The sequence below is a fragment of the Rhinoderma darwinii genome, chromosome 11 (genome assembly GCF_050947455.1).
Source record: "Rhinoderma darwinii isolate aRhiDar2 chromosome 11, aRhiDar2.hap1, whole genome shotgun sequence".
Taxonomy (NCBI): Eukaryota; Metazoa; Chordata; class Amphibia; order Anura; family Rhinodermatidae; genus Rhinoderma; species Rhinoderma darwinii.
This window is the reverse complement of record NC_134697.1, coordinates 34771386-34788828: the sequence shown is the minus strand read 5'-3', so window position 1 is coordinate 34788828 and position 17443 is coordinate 34771386. Positions and strand designations below refer to the sequence as shown.

Here is a 17443-nt window from a genome sequence, read left to right as displayed (position 1 = left end):
GCAGTCCGGTAGACTCGGCTGGATCTGCGACGAAGGCCCCTAAAGGAGCCTCCAACACAGATGTCAATGAAGCCTGAGGGTATGTTCACACACTAGGCTAAAAATGTCTGAAAATACGGAGCTGTTTTCAAGGGAAAACAGCTCCTGATTTTCAGACGTTTTTTAAGCCACTCACGATTTTCGCTGCGTTTTTTATGGCCGTTTTTGGAGCTGTTTTCTATAGAGTCTATGAAAAACTGCTCCAAAAACGTCCCAAGAAGTGACCTGCACTTCTTTTTCGCGGCACATCGGAACAGAATGTCGTTTTTCCCATTAAGATCAATGGGCAGATGTTTGGTGGTGTACTGCTTCCATTTTTTCAGGCGTTTACGGATTGAAAAACAGCCCAGCTCGTGTGAACATACCCTTACTCAGGATTTCGGAGAAAAAAGCAGCTTCAAATCATATAATCCTATATCACCCATATGTTCACTTTAAGGGTATGTTCACACGAGGGCGTCCGTAACTGCTGAAATTACGGGGATGTTTCAGCCTGAAAACATCCCCGTAATTTCAGCCGTAACGGCATGTGCAGGCGCTTGAACGCCGCGTCCATTATGGCCGTAATTGGCGATGCTATTCATTGGAGTCAATGAATAACGGCTCCAATTACGGCCAAAGAAGTGACAGGTCACTTCTTTGACGCGGCCGTCTATTTACGCGCCGTCATTTGACAGCGGCGCGTAAATTACGCCTCGTGTGAACAGACAAACGTCTGCCCATTGCTTTCAATGGGCAGATGTTTGTCAGCGCTATTGAGGCGCTATTTTCGGACGTAATTCGGGGCAAAAACGCCCGAATTACGTCCGTAATTAGTGCGTGTGAACATACCCTAAGGGTATGTGCACACGCAGTATTTTCAGGAGTATTTCGGGGCGTTTACACCTCGAAAAACGCCTGAAAAAACGGAAGCAGAACGCCTACAAACATCTGCCCATTGATTTTAATGGGAAATACAGCTTTCTGTTGCGACGGGGCGTTTTTTTTACGCATCAGTTTAAAAAAACGGTGCGTAAGAAGACGCCCCATAAAAAGAAGTGCATGTCATTTCTTGAGCCGTTTTTCATTGACTCTATAGAAAAACCGCTCCAAAAACGGCCGTAAAAAACGCAGTGAAAAACACGAGTTTGCTTAAAAAACGGCTGAAAATCAGGAGCTGTTTTCCCTTGAGAGCAGCTCCGTATCTTCAGACGTTTTTTAGTAAGCGTGTGCACATACAGACGAAGGCTTCCGGGCCGAAACGCGCGTCGGGGTGGACGCCAGTCATTTGCATTTGCATCCTGTCATGGGTAAGAGACATGTGCACATTTGCACAGTTCATTATTATGTATTTTTGATCTTCGGTCACTCGCTGCATGTGCTCTTTTTGTAACTGTGATTCATTACTGCTTGAGACATACTGTGCAGATTAATTACCAACATCTATATACCTTTGTTGCATTCGTCTCCCAGCACCTACCAAGTGTCCCATGATTAGCTGTTTGTACACCACTATGACTGTTATTTAACACAGGTGTGCTCAGTTTGTCTGCACAGCGTTGTTCTGTGAGATATTTGTTCTGGCTGTCCATTGTTTCCTGTGGTTCACATCTCTACTAATTTTATACATGTGATTATTTGTATTTTTAATTTGTCTCAATAAACTTTCATATCTTTTAACCCAATTCTCGTGTGTCAGACTCCTAGTTATAGGTTTTGTTGTATATCCAGTGGGTCCACCGGTACCGCCATGCTTAGTTTGGGCCTGAGGCTCGGTTCCCGACAGTGTCCGCACATTATTGTGATGGGCCATTAACCATGAATTCTCTAGGGAACCGTTTGGTGTCCTCCATTTAGGTACAGTACACACACTAATTACGTCCGTAATTGACGGACGTATTTCGGCTGCAAGTCCCGGACCGAACACAGTGCAGGGAGCCGGGCTCCTAGCATCATAGTTATATACGATGCTAGGAGTCCCTGCCTCTCTGCAGGACAACTGTCCCGTACTGTAATCATGTTTTCAGTACGGGACAGTAGTTCCACGGAGAGGCAGGGACTCCTAGCGTCGTACATAAGTATGATGCTGGGAGCCCGGCTCCCTGCACTGTGTTCGGTCCGGTACTTGCAGCCGAAATACGTCCGTCAATTACGGACGTAATTAGTGTGTGTGCACATACCCTAAGATGTTAAAAAGGAATCTGCCTGCTCCTATTTGACTACTAACCCAATAACCGCGCAGAGTAAGGGAATTAAACATCTGTACAAACATACCTTTGTCCCCGCTAATAGACTTATTTCAGAGAAAAAGTTTTTTTTTTTCTCATATGCAAATTCTATCAAAGTGCCCGCAGGGCGGTCCCAAGCCCCATAAGTGCTTCTGCTCTCGTACATAAACCGAGTCCAATACCTCCCCCTTGATTGACTGTTCCAGCAATCGGCCGATAACAGTGACGTCGCTGAATGCTGAATCAGCGGCAACAAAGATATGTCTGTTCATATCCCCATGCGGTGATTGGTTTAGTAGCCAAAAAGGAGTTGACTGCCTTCCTTTAGGCTGGATTCACAGACAGCGTTTTGCTTCTTTTTTTACGGCGTATTTTTTTTGCTGCGGCCAGATCTTACATTTCATATGACATGTCAGAAGTTTGGATAGGTGGGGGTCCAAGCACTGAGACCCCCACCAATCGCTAGAACGAAGCAGCTGAAGCGTTCGTGTGAGCGCTCAGCCGCTTCGTTTCTGTTCTGCTTTTTCTGGAAATAAAAGTATCGTGTACGGACACAATAGAAAGTCTATGAGCCCGTACTCCGATACATCGGCTTTCCGGAAAAAGAGGCACAGAAACGAAGCAGCTGAGCGTTTACACGAACGCTTCAGCTGCTTCATTCTAGTGATTGGTGGGGGTCTCCGTGCTCGGACCCCAACCAATACAAACTTCTGACATGTCTGAAGTTTGTCGAACATTCAGCTACACATTAAGTCTATAGTGGTCAGTGGCATTTTTTCCGAACACAGGAATCTCTAGGTATGGTATTTTTTTCACAGGCTTCTCTATAGGGCTTCAAAAAACGACAAAAAAAAAACCAAAATGAAAACCACCTAAAACCCCATAAAAAATCAAAACGCATATTACATTTTAATAACACTGGTGGTTTTTTAGAAGCGTTTTTTATTAAGTAAATGGCCAGACAAATTCTGTGTGTGAAGGAGAGGAGGCCTTAACGAGCGTATTCCAAGGAAGCAATATACCTTAAATAAAAGTATATATATATATTCCAAGGCATGTTCTTATATGGTGATATTTGTACAAGCTGTGTTCATATACTGTAGTCTGCCTTAGGCTATGTTCACATCTGCGTCAGGGCTCCGTTCCGACTGAGCTTTCCGTCGGAACAGAGCCCTGACTGGCACAAACTGACACCGAAGGTTTCCGTTTCCAACACCATTGATTTCAATGGTGACGGATCCGGTGCCAATGGTTTCAGTTTGTCTCGGTTGTGCAAGGGTTCCATCGTTTTGACCGGATGAATAGCGTAGTCGACTACAACGGTTAAAACAAGGGATAGCACCCGGACGAAAAAAACTGAAGTGGGCATGAGGCCTTACTGGGTTCCCACTGCATTTTTCGTTTAGTTTTTTTGAACATGCTTTTATTTGTAAGGCCTTATTCACACAAGCGTATTTCACGTCAGTGTTTCGCGTGTGAAAACAGCGGACGTCACACGGACCTATGCAAATCAATGGGGCCATTCAGACATTCCGTGTTTTTCACGCAGCGTGGGTCCGCTGCGTGAAACTCCCTGCATGTCCTATACTTGTGCGTTTTTTGCGCATCACACACCCATTGAAGTTAATGGGTGCGTGAAAATCACGGACATCAGACGGACGCACATCCGTGTGCTGTCCATGATTCACGCAACAGTTGATAAAGAAATGATGAGAAAGAGAAAAACACCTCCTTCAGTTTATTTTGCGGGTGTAAAAAGCACGTAAAAAACTCTGACAAGCACCATACACTGATGTCACATGGAACTGCAACGCAGGAAAAACACAGCGTTTTTCACGAGCTCAAAACGGACACGTTCGTGTGAATAGGGCCTTAAACACATGTTAAAACCGCACAGCATGTACCCAGGGTGTATTCACACGGTGCAGTTTTGCCACGTTTCTTGCTGCGCAGCCGAAAACCGCACACACTTTTTGATTTTTTACTTCAGATTGATTTTAACTTCTAGGTGACAGCTGCAGTCCACAAGATTGTATGCAACACAATGTACTCATTTGGACTGCAGCTGTAGCTTAATAGTTCAAATTAATAAAAAGCACAACAAAAAGTCTAGGTGTAGCCGCGGTCCTACAATTATAATTAACGATAGATTAGAAATGTAAAACGTGTCCAATAAATTTTGGCAACAATTCAAACTATTTTAATTAATCATAAGCAATGGTTGATGGCACCATATTGTGTGACCATTGTGTTTTAAATGTGACCATTGTGTTAGAAGTCATTGCTGTGCCCCCTCAGCTCTGAGATTTACCTGGGCATTATCTGGTCAGTTGGTGGGATTTCTGGAACTATAACCTCTTGTAGTAGTGATGTACATACTGTTAACGTCGTCCATCGCTCAATCCCTGCCGGGGCCCCTCCACTGATTCAGTCTCATGGGCGAGCGGCTCACTCATAGGCAGCGGGCGTGTCCTATGCTACAGCCTGTGGGGAGGAGACAGGGGGTTGTCCGATGTGACTGTCCCAGCAATGCTAGCAGAGAACAGACCGGTGTAAAGTGTGAGGTCTTGCTGGGGAGCTCTGGATTATCTTTGCTCCAGAACCCGGACTGTACGGCTGGGAAGTGCCCTCCTGCCAAGTAAGCATTTCACTCCATAGCCGGTTGTGTCCAGGGGCAGTATTGCACTTTCTTGTTGGACTCTGTAATGAATTGCATATGAGATGCAGCTGGACACAGGCAAAGGGGGAAACCTATTTAAAGTGCCCTGTTCCCTTTATGGAACATAAATCAGAACCATTTGAGATTCAGTTGTGATGATCTTTGTTTCTCAAGAGGTTCTGCAGCAGCTGTACATGTAATATAAAAAAAAAATGCAATTAAAATCATTAGTATTTTATGTCTTATGTACCAAGGGAATCTTTATTTAAATTTTTTTTTTTAAAGATTTTTTTTTATGCCGTTCCATGAAATATAATTGTTAAAACTGAACAAACCGCTTGTAATTGTTATGTATTGTACAACAAGGCGATCAGTGTGTTGTGGCCTGAGTCAAGTTTCAGAGCTCGTCATTTCCAAAGTTCTGTGTGTCTGGGAGAATTGAGAGTTTTAGTGCTGAGCGTGCAAAATGTGAGGACCATGGAATTGTCTGATGACAATTCGACCACAGTTTCGTAGTCAAAACAATAATCATTGCATTTGTAGGGAGAATCTGATTGGCCTGAACCAACAGGAATCTGTTTTGTCTGTTAAAAAAAAAATATATCGCTGCTATGAGTGTAGTGTTGACTGACAATCGAACATATGAGGAGTCAATCATTGTGATTTTTGTTAGAATCAGACTGTCATTCCATAGGAAAATCCGTCTCAGCCATGTGAATAGGTGATGGTGACATGTGTAATGACCACTTAAACAAAGCTAGTGTCCTTAAATCTGTAGTATGTGCCCTTTAACCTCTGTATGGTAAGGGGCTGCTGTCCCCTAACGGCTCCGAGTTCTGTCTGCACATGATGGATGGATGTGTCTATGAAGCTGGTTCTGTTTCACATTGTAATTAATTCATAGATACTATTTATGTATTCGGATGGCACAAAAAAGGATACAAGTATATATTTCCATTCTAGGTTCCAAAAATGGGCATGGCGTAATACAGGTAATAATAATAACAACCTATTCTCGTATAGCGCCAACATATTCCGCAGCACTTTACAATCGAAGGAAGCAGCAAACATACAGAATAAAAAATATTGGAGAGCAAACATCCACGAACAATGAAATAAGAAACGGGACCCTGCCCATAAGAGCTTACAGTCTAAAGAAGACCCACTTTCAGCCATAAATGACGCTAGGGCTTCACAGCAACACTGTGTAATCCACGACTGTACGGGTATATTCAGTTGGTACGGTCAGTTACAGTGATTGCCATGGCTTTTGCTAAATTGTGGCATTTTGCCCCAATTTCCCAATAATAAAACTCAATTTGACCACACCGTCTGAATATTTCTTAAAATTGCGGTATTACTGCTTTGGTAATGATGGTCAGATACTTTACGATGGTTGCAAGACTGTTTCAACTTTTTAGCCATAGGGAAACATTAAAGCCAAGATGCGGAAATCCAATGGTTCCATGGCAAGCGAGTCCTAAAGGAATAAGTTGAGCCTTGTTGGCCAAATGTATATTCGGTAATAATTATCACTAGTATTTTATTTTAGATAGCAGCAATTATGTAATTTTATCACTCGGCATAGCCATGTGAGCTCTGGGCATAGCCAAGTCAGTTCTAGGTATAGTAGATATTAGTCTGTTAGTCTTGCAGCATTCACGAACACCCAGGGCTGCATGGGCCGTAAGCACTGGCGGCATTTGCAAAACTCCTGTCTGTTTTATTTTGTTCACGAGCATCTGCATGTCGTTTAGAACTGGAGAAGAATGAGGATATTTGTGTAATCCGTGCCAATGTCATGTGACCATGGTTTAATTCCGATCATATGAAGTTCATAGAAAAATTGAATAAGACCTCATGCTTTCACTGCTGTATTACGGCTTTGTGTTGTAGAGATATATAATATTGCCTGCAATGTAGCCATACTGTACATCTGTGGCCACACTGGTTCTACATGGAGGAATATAAAGGTTTTATCCTCGCAAACGGAATTCATGAGGTTAAAAACCTGGCATGTTCCATCGGATGCTGTATTAAATTCTCCCTCAGAAGCTTTGCTTATAGTGAAGAATAAAGTGCCTCATACGGCGGCATACAGTATATCTGCGGCTCCGTAATATGGACCAGCATGGATTCTGTGTGATTCTGTACTGGGTCCATACAAGCGGGAATGTTCATGGACCCTTAAGATCCTTTTACATCCCTCGATATGGGCCGTGAACATGAGCACCGATCAAGGAGCAGTCATGCGGACAAATGTTTGTTACTGTGACTGTTCGTCCCCATATATTTCCATCATCTCGGCAGCATGCCGGCTAGCGGCCAGTTTATTGACCGTATGAATGAGTACTTCAGCCGATGAACATGGGTTTGCTCGTTCATCGGATGATCACTGCCCTTTTTACAGATGATTTGGAACGAGTGCTCTTTCCCGGTCGTTGGTTTGTCTAAAAAGGCCTTTAGGCCCTGTTCACACAGGTAGAATTTGTCGGGGATTTCAGCGTGGATCTCGTGTCGAGCCCAATGACAATCCACAACCTATGCATGTGAATAGGGTTTCTGCAAAAGAAACGGCCGTGAAAAAAGTAGCATTCTGCACTGAAAAACTGGGGATTAGCCCCATTGAATGAAAATGCATCTCTCCTCTCATTGTAAAATGCAAATCCGACACGTGAACGAAGCCATTAATAACTATGTAATGCAAACACACACACGTTAAATATATACATAGAAAATTCCTGCAGTCTGGCATCTAGTACTTTAGACTCCAGTGCAAAGGGTAAAAACCTTGGCAGATCCGCTGCAAAATCTGCAAGTAACACATGGATTTTTCACAGATTTCCAGCTGATTTAAGTGTGTACGTGGCCTAAGAGTCCTGCATACGGTGGAGTTGTGTGCACAGAGCCTTTACATGGCACGTTAAGTCCCTACAGCTCCGTACCACAGCAGCGTACTATAGAGAGATTCTTTACTAAAGACATTTCACCGTTGTTTTTTTTTTTCTGTATGACTCTGACAGTCCTTTGTATGGCTCCATATGAGACATACGGAGGTACAGTAGTGCCGCATAGACCACGGGTGCTGTATTATTGCTCTGCACAACTCAGAGTTTGTAGGGAAAAGTAATATGGCAGTGTGCATGAGGCCTAAGAGTTATGGTACAGTAACATATTTTACTTGGCTGGAGGCTCTACTCATACTGGGGGGTTTATATAATAGTTTAGAATATCTTTTAATTCAGCACTTATCAGATACCATATAGATTTTTTTTTTTATTGCAGTAATTCAAGTCTACTTTGTCCACAAACCTCCTCGGGCCAGTTATGTGACCGTTCTCTGATTGAAGCTTTTTCTTTGCTGGAAATGCAGCTTTACAGCCAGTGGCAACTCATCGTTTTAAATGCTTTCAAAGTTGTGGGAATCTGCCAGAATGTAGTAGAACCATTAGGAGAGGCCATTGCCCGAGGCCGTTCTACTAGACTTATTGCCGTCTCTAATTTTTATAACTATTCATTGCTGATTTTTTTTTAATTTTTTTATTCCAAATAGAATAATGGCATCATCCAATGCATACTATATATTATTCTATGAAAAACACTGGGTGAAGGGCTTAGGGAAAAAATCTGACATGGGTCCGTCCTCCTGGTGCCAGTTTATACACTTTAGATAGCTGTCTCGACTCTCGACAGCTATTCCTCCTGACCCCCCAATACACACACGTGCTCAGCTCGTGCGTGTGTTCTCAATGGAGAGCGTGGAATACGCTGCTGCCTGACAACGCTGATGGAAGCTTATCAACCGTGAGAACAAAAACTTGGCCGTGTCGGAATTCAACATGCCCAATATTTTTTATTTTTCCCTCTGATATGTGGCATCAGGACACCACATATAAACATTAAAATCTCAGCCGGGTGGGTTCAGCCGATGGAGGGTATTGGAAACTTTACTAGCTCCCTTGAAAGGAGGTGCAATAATGTCCATAAGAAAGAAATCTGGTGGCTGAATGGTCGTTCAGCGGACAGCGATCTTCTCGGACTTCCCTTTTTGTTATTCCTATTGGAGATTGAAGATAAGTGGCAACATCTTTGATAATGATTTTATCAAGGCAGAAATAGACATACATCCCCTTTGCCCATGTCGCTGTATAACAATGCAAGTGATTCCATGAAGAGATTTTTTACTGCTCGGCAGCGATGTAAAAACTTAATAGATTTATAATATCTGAACTAGTGACCTGGATGAGGAATGTAACGTTAAGGTGGTCATACACTTTAGATAGCCGTCAGCTGAACTAGCTATTCCTTCTGACTTCCCCTATATGCATGCTTGGGTCGGTTATCACTAAGGAGATGTGAATAAGCCGCTGATAGACACCTCTTGCAGCGGCTTATCTCCTGCAGGGACAAAGGATCAGATATGTTGAAATCCAACATGCCTGGTCCTTCTTTCTCCTGACATCTGCCGTCAGAGGAGAGTCGGGATACCCCCCCAAACACGTTAGTTAGTTAGTCGGCTGGTCCTTAGTTCGCAAGTAGCAGATTTGCTGCAGACGTTTTCTGCAGACAGTCCAGAGAAATCCGCAGCGGCAAATTGTGCAGATTTTGTTGTGGATTTTTCTCTGGAAAACCATCGAACTACTAAAATAAAAACATAATATTAACCTCCACTGGCGCTCCTTTGGCTACACTTACCTGTTGAAATATCATCCACTTTGCTGCTACTGTATTCCACTGCAGAATTTCCGGCCACAAGTGCGGATGGAAAATCTGCATCAAATCCGATGTGTGAATGTAGCCTAGAGGCCCTTTCACATGATTGGACAATAGTTTCCGATCAATGCCCTGTTCAAACAGGGCAGCAATCAGCCTACAAACGAGCCAATACTCGTTTGTCGGCTGATCGGATCTTCAGTGCAGCCAGAAAAGTGGTTGCTTGTTGGCAGCGATTCTTCCTGTGTAAACGGGATGTGTTGCCATCGCCATGTATGGTCGATCGCCGTTCATTTACCGGACAGAAAATGTCCCAGTGTAAAGGGGCCTTTAGACTGATGATCTTATGACACAGAAAGCTGTACTCGCATAGATAACCTTTCATGGTAGCTTAGAGTTGACATTTTACTGCCGTTACTATCAGTTTACCTCTCTTCAAAGAATACTATTGAAAGCAATGGTAATTCTAATGGAATCATTGCTTTCCACTTAATGTATCGATCCTCTCTTCCTCTGACGGAGGAGAGGTAAACTGATAGTAACGGCAGTTGTCTCTGAGCTAGTGGGCTATCATGTCTTCTATACACTGCTCACATAGAAGAGAATCCTGCACTCATATCACATATATAAAAGCTGCAGCAGCATGGAGGAGATTGCACAGCAGTGATGGGCTGTGTAGCTCTTAATCCTGCACTTAGGTGAGGTATAACCCTAGAATTACTAGATATACTGAAAGCTGCTGCAGAGTCTGTCTCTGCCTCTCTCTCTCTCTGCTTCACCTCCCCTTCCCCTCTCCATTGACTTCTATGGGCAGCTGTAACCTGATCCTTCAGTGAGCTGATAGTCAGTCTGTCTTGTTTTGAGGAGACTGATATAGCAGTTAGGCTTCGTTCACATCCGCGTGAGGGTCCAGTTCTGACGTTCCGTCGGAGCTTCCCGTCAGAACGGGACCCTGACTGAAACAAACGGAAACCATGGGTTTCTGTTTGCATCACCATTGAAATCTGGTGCCAATGGTTTCAGTTTCTCAGTTGTGCAAGGGTTCCGTCAGAATAGCGCAGTCGACTACGGTTTGATTCCGTCAAAACGATGGAACCCTTGCACAACTGAGACAAACTGAAAACGTTGGCACCGGATCCATCACCATTGAAATCAATGGCAATGCAAACAGAAGCTTTTGGTTTCCGTCAGGGTCCCGTTCTGACGGGAAGCTCCGACCGAACGTCAGAACGAGACCCTGAGGCATATGTGAACGAAGCCTTAATTAAGAGTGAGTAAAAGTTAGCAGGGGAGGAGCCTAATAAGTGGAGTAAAGGAGGTATTTTTAACTAAGATATAATGCAAAGTTTCTTATTTGTTTGTACTAATGATTTATGCAAAGATTGTTGAAAAGTTAGAGAACATTTCCGTGTTCCGAACAATCACTGTGGTCGTTTCGCTGTTTGTAGGTTCACCCTGGAATAAATGACGTAACTCCTCGTTGAGCCTTTGCTGTACATTATTGACCAGATATTATAGATTTTCCTTTCTTTGCTAAGGTCATAGTTCTACAAATGACTCCTGTATTCCGGTACACTAGGTTCTGGCTTTTTGTCTGTAGATTTTGGCTTCTTCACACAGGTGTTTGTATTCTTATCTTCACTACATTATTGAACAGAGAAGATGGATTGAGTTCATTGAACTTTCTGCCTATTCGGTAACCATACACATATGCGGGCACGTCAGTATCAAATGACAGTAGATCACCTTGTACTTTCCCATCCCATCGTATGTTTAAATGGCTTCCTGTGAAATTGTCCATAATGGGGGACATTTACTAAGATATTTTTCAACATGGTGCACCCCTGCTGAGGAATCCGGCGTACAGGTAGGCTAGATTCACACGACCGTAGCCCACTTCGGACGTAAAAAACTGCCGTTTCCTACGGGTGGACCCGTGTGGGATGCGTTGTCACAGATCCCCCACGGACTAGGGTCTATGGAGGGATGTGTGACACGCAGGAAAATAGGACGTGTCCTATTTTTCAGCGGACCGTTCACATGCTCCGTTGACACAACGGCCGTGTGAACGCCCCCATTGAAATACATGGGTCCGTGTGGCGGCCGTTGTTTAAACAGATCGCATGGACGAGATTCACGAGCTTGTGAATGAGCCCTTATAAAAAGGGCTTTGTTTATATTCGTGCGTCGTATTCCTCAACAAAGTGTGCACAATGTTGAGTAAAATGCATGTTTCAAGGTTTCACCTGGCATTGTTTTCCACCACTTTTCTCTTAAGAAAACATAGTAAGGCCCGCGGCACACGACCGTAGTTTTCAGATCTACATTTTGGGTTTTGCAGACCCGTTCATTTCTATAGGACACGGACTCCCTTCCGTATATTTACGAATGTGTGTTCGGTCCGTAGAAATGTTCTACATTTTGCGGATCATGTCGTATCCTTGTCCGTAATTGTGACACGGACTCGCCCATCGAAGTCTATGGGCACTTTCGCAATTGCAGACTGCTATGGATGTGTATCCGCGTCTGTGGATCCATACTGGCGGACAGTAAAAATTCTTACGGTCATGTGCATGAGCCTTAAATCTGTAAAGTGCAACTGTGAAGCCTCGCCTACTTTTTCTAAGACGGGTTAAGGCCGAATTCAGACAAACGTGGCGAAACTCAGATGTGAAAAACTGCTGTTTTTCACATCCGAGTTGCACCTGTGCGAGTCCAGTTTTCACGGATACCCATGGACTTGAGTCTATTGAGGGATCCGTGGAAATGGAAGAAAATTGGACATGTTCTATTTGTCAACGGACCCTTCACACGATGAAACCACGGGCGTGTGAACGGCCCCATTGAAATACATGCCTCCATGTGACGGCGATTGTATTAACAGTCGTCACACGGCTAAACACCGGAAAAGCTAAATAGCTGGTGCAACTGTTAGATCATGGTCAGATGGTGGATTTGGCGCAGATTTTTCCAGCAGATTTCACCCTTTTCAATGCCAAAACCTATACCTGTGGATCTTGATGCTTGTCTGAATGTAGTCTTATGCTGCTGTCCAGATTGAAGGAATCAAGTCTGGAATAAGAATCCCCCCCCCCCCCAGCGCTGCAAGCTTATTTTTAGAACACGTGCGCTCCCTTAGGGAGCAATTCCAATAACCGCTTAGTTAGAAATTGTATGTGTATGATTTTTTTTTTTCCTAATATATTAGAATAGTTCAACAAAGGTCATCCTACGTTATAACATCTGGAGCTGACAATTAATGTAATATACTATGTTGACCTATTGGTATGAGCAGTCCATGCCTGGGATGAATGGACATCCTGCAGGATGTGTAAAAAGCATGAGTGTTGTAGCTATAAACCTATTATAATGAATGTATTTTTCTTTTTGGGAAGGTCCGTCATTGAAAGGTATTTATACACAAGTGATTTCAGAGCCCTAGTGTTACAGCTCAGGGCGTGCCTTAAAATTATACTCCATGAACATCACCTTTACATCGTGATTATGTAACATACTGAACAATGCCAAGTTTTCCAACAATAGTAGTTACAGGTGCACTGGTCTATGAGAACTATTGGAATCACTGTGTTTGGCTAAAAAAATGCTCTTCGATGTAATCCTGAGACAGATTGTCCTGAAGGGCTATGGTCTCAAATCTGTGGTCCTCCAGCTGTAGAAAAAACTATAACTCCCAACATGCCCTGACGTCCTGTGGTCACATTCCCACATGGGGGCCGGGCTGCACTACTAGGTACAACCGCCTGTATGGGTAAGCCGCTGTGCGTGCTGGTGTGCTGTGAGCCGTTCATTCTGCAGATCGGCAAAGTATCATGGGGTCAGATCCTCATTGATGAAATATCAATGACCTATCCTAAATAAGGATAAACCATCAAGCGACCGTTGCAAAAAATTGGATCTAGTGGAATCTTTTTGATGATCAGGAGTTCGCGTGCAACTTTTCTTTGTATAGGAAATCATTAAAGACTTGGTGTGCAATTTTACCCGGGCTCGTGGGTGACGCCATGTAGCCCTAGACTTATTTTGATGGAAATACTTCTGTATTTGATATGTATCCGTGATTTGGCAATGTAAAATACAGCTACAAAGCTCTTACAGGACACTGACGAAATACAGATCTTAGAGACCTAAATACAAAGGTAAATTCAGACGCTGCAGGTTGTGATGTAATACTAATACCTTGTGCAGCTATAGTAAGATTATAGGTTACGGACAGGTAATATATTGTATGTCACTGAAAGAGGTGCCGCACATGGTTCGGGCCCATGCACATGGCTTTATTGCTATGTATGGACTCCATATGTTCGACATTGCATTGGGGTTTACGGCTCCTACTAAAGAGCTGTATGGGCTTCGTGCACAGGGCTCTGCCGTGTGCATGAACCCTTGTACAAAGGCAAAGACTTCCCACTTACCTGCCCAACTAAACTGAACATGACTAATGATAAATATTAATAAATAGTGTGCTAAGTCTATAGGTAAGACAACAGTGGCGTCCAAAACACTGAGCCAACATGCCGATTTACTACATGTCAATTCAGTGTTTAAATAATTAATGATTGCAAAAAATTACCGGACAATAACAATCATTTAAACACTGTGCCATTTTGCAGTGAAACTGCCCGGCGGCAGCTGCATGTGGCCTTAACCTAATGGTCTTTTTACACTGGCCAATTATTGGGCGAACGAGAGTACACAGAACGCTCGTTCCCGATAATAGGCCGGTGCAAACAGGGCAGCGATCAGCCGATGAACTGATCGTATCGTTTTAAATGCTCAAAATATTATCGTTGGCAGCAAATCTCCCTGTGTAAACGACGTGATAGAAATGTATGGGGACGAGCGATCGGAGTAATGAGTGCTCGTCCCCATACTAGCTCTTTATGAAAGACGCAAATGAGGGCCGATCAACGAGCGGTCCAGTTGGCACCGGCCACGTCAGGCCGTGTAATATCATCTTTAGTGAATAGGGAAAACCATGATCAAGAACATCATTCTACGGAGTATAACCAGTCGGTGTAAAAGTACCTTTAGTTTTGGGTGGAGCCCATAGAATACATTCTGGTAGCAGCTGTTTGTTTTTCTGAATGGAACAAGGTTATATCCGATGAATGATTCAAGTCATATGACTGTCGCTAGAGGTGAGTCGGGCACTTTGTGACTCTGTAAATCTTTATTTTACAGCACTAAATCAAGATCATTATCAGAGAACTGTAAAAAGACAAGTCTACAATAGGGGTCTCTAACCGGTGGTCCTCCAGCTGCCGCCATGCTGGGAGTTGTAGTTTCACAGCAACTGGAGAGCCACAGATTGGAGACCACTTATATGAAGTAATCCGTAAATGGTTTAACTGACAGCTACCTTATGTGTATGGACGGTTTTGAGACCTTGTCTCGGACAAAGCTCAATCTGATGACCGTTTTTACATAGTTTCAAAACTTGTTCCCTCAACAACATTGATAAATTGTTGCACCGCCACATAGAAAATGAGCACAATGGTGTGCACAAGAGCATGGCAATCCAGGGCACCCCTGGTGGTGAGGGCTATTACTACGCATTTAGGTTTGGCTTAGCAGATTCCGTGCTCACAGAGATTGTTCATTGAAATTAGTCATTTATTCTAAAGGATGTCAAAACTAAGGAATAATTACTATTGGAAAATCCAGTTTTCTCCAAAGTTTTCCTTTAAATAGAGTAATAAATCTGGTGCTTTACAGCAGACCCCCAAATCTTACTCTCTTGGCTAAAACATTCCCTTTAGTATAAATATAAATTTCACGAATATCATGTTTTGCATATGTTTTAGGATGTTTATGCAATATTTACTAATATGGTCTATATGTTTTAAAAATGATTACATATTGGGTAGGAGATTATTTTAGCGTATCGGATTTGATGCTGCAAAAATTCCTTCTAGATTTGGATCCATCGTTCAGACACTGTGCAGCCGTGCTCTACCAACGTGGTCTTTACGAGCATCACAGAACACCCTGTTGGTTCTCTTCACTGCAGGGTAAGCCAATTTGGTTATCTCTGTAATTAATAAATGCACCTCTATACGCTTCTTAAGTCTGGCGTCTCCCTTGTTCTGTCACTTTAATGCAGATAGAGTAACGAGAGCGTTGAGCTGTGATGATCAGTGACTCTAATTCATGATGCTCATGAACAAGTGACAGCTGGCAACGAGGGAACTGCTTACTCTGCATTTAATGCATGACTTATCTGATATTGTATTTCTGTCAGTCACTGAAAAACATCCCATACAGTAAGTGACCAAAAGGCGTTATATTCTGCTTTATTACTGTATAAAAATAAAATATACATATTTGTAACTCCTTAGTTTGCACCATCCTGAGTGAAGGGTTAATATAATCTGGTCATGACAAGTTAAACAATAACCTAACGTGCCTGCGTTCTTTCAAAAACTGCACCACACCTGTTCACAGGTTGCATGTGGTATTGCAGCTCAGTCCATTTCACTGCAACATGACCAAGCTGCAATACCAGAAACAACCAGTGGGCAGATGCGGCAATTTTTGTGGAAGAATGCAGTCATGTTTTTCTAATCTTGTACAACCCCTTTAAGTTATAGAATAACACTTTTCTTAATGAAGCCAGGGTGCCAGAATGGTTTATTTTAAGAAAATGTCCACCTTTGCAACAATTTTTTTTTTCTTTTTATTGCTAAAAGCATCTAAAATGAAAAATGAAGCAACTTTTCAAATAATCTCTATTAAAAATGTCCCACCGTTCTTTGTCTACAGCTCCGATGCAGACTATGGTAACAGACAACAAACAAACCCTGTGTAGTCCAGTCCTTCAGCCTTACGTGCGTTTATCTGTACCCTACGTCCTGCTGACCCAACAAATGTATTGGCAGGTAGTAGGGGGCAGATGGAAGAAAGAATAGCTGTAGGATCAGACTACACAGAGTTTGTTTGTAGTCAGTTACCATGGCGACATAGCGGTCTGTATAGAAACTGTAGACACAAAATAAAGAGACTTTTTTTTAATCAAGATCATGTGCAAAGTTGCCTTCTTTTTATTTTAAATGCATACAAGGAGTAGGTTTGCTTCATATGCGCTTTATTTTCATGTCTCAATGAATAAACTGGGAGGTTCCACCTTGTAGCAAATTACTAGCACTGTGTAGGATTTACAGATCAACAGGCCAGTCTGGAAGGACCAGTCATACAGGACGTTCATTTACATTTCAATCATTGGCCTTTCTATTGTACTGATAATTCCATTCACATTATACTGATCCTTATGCAGCATAAATCTGTATGTTCTAGAAGGATCCAGCAAACTACCTAATATATAGATTATGGTTTAGACTGAAGGTTTTACCAGAAAGTGGTAATAAACTAGATGGCAGGCTTACTTTACCAAGTTCAAACTTTTATTTAAATAGGAGCTACTTTTAAATGTAGGAATCTTCCAGGATAACCAGCAGTCTAAGGCCCCATGCGGCTGACAGTCCGCTGACAGTCCGCTGACAGTCCGCTGACAGTCCGCTGACAGTCCGCTGACAGTCCGCTGACAGTCCGCTGACAGTCCGCAGCCGCCCGACCCGAAAATCACGGCCGTGCACACGGCTACGGTCGTGTGCATGAGGCCTAAGGCATCATATACATGACCGTGATATACGTCCGTGCGACGCGCGTGCTTTTCACGCGGGTCGCACGGACCTATACAAGTCTATGGGCCAGTGCAGACAGTCCGTGAGTTTTGCGCAGCGTGAGTCCGCTGCGTAAAACTCACGACATGTTCTATATTTCCCCGTTTTTCGCGCATCATGCACCC

The 17443-nt window shown here is 43.2% G+C and overlaps 1 protein-coding gene across 2 annotated transcripts in view; it reads left to right on the top strand.

Moving 5' to 3' along the window:
- The first annotated feature begins 4794 nt into the window (after window positions 1–4794).
- Window positions 4795–17443, top strand: part of LZTS2 (leucine zipper tumor suppressor 2) — a 116449-nt gene continuing 103800 nt past the window's right edge. Inside the window, exon 1 of one of the 2 annotated variants that reach the window (XM_075841053.1) lies at window positions 4795–4884. The gene's annotated coding sequence lies outside the window, so the exon portion shown is untranslated. Of the gene's footprint in view, window positions 4885–15558; window positions 15651–17443 lie in introns of those variants that run through there. The other variant, XM_075841052.1, reaches the window with a different exon arrangement.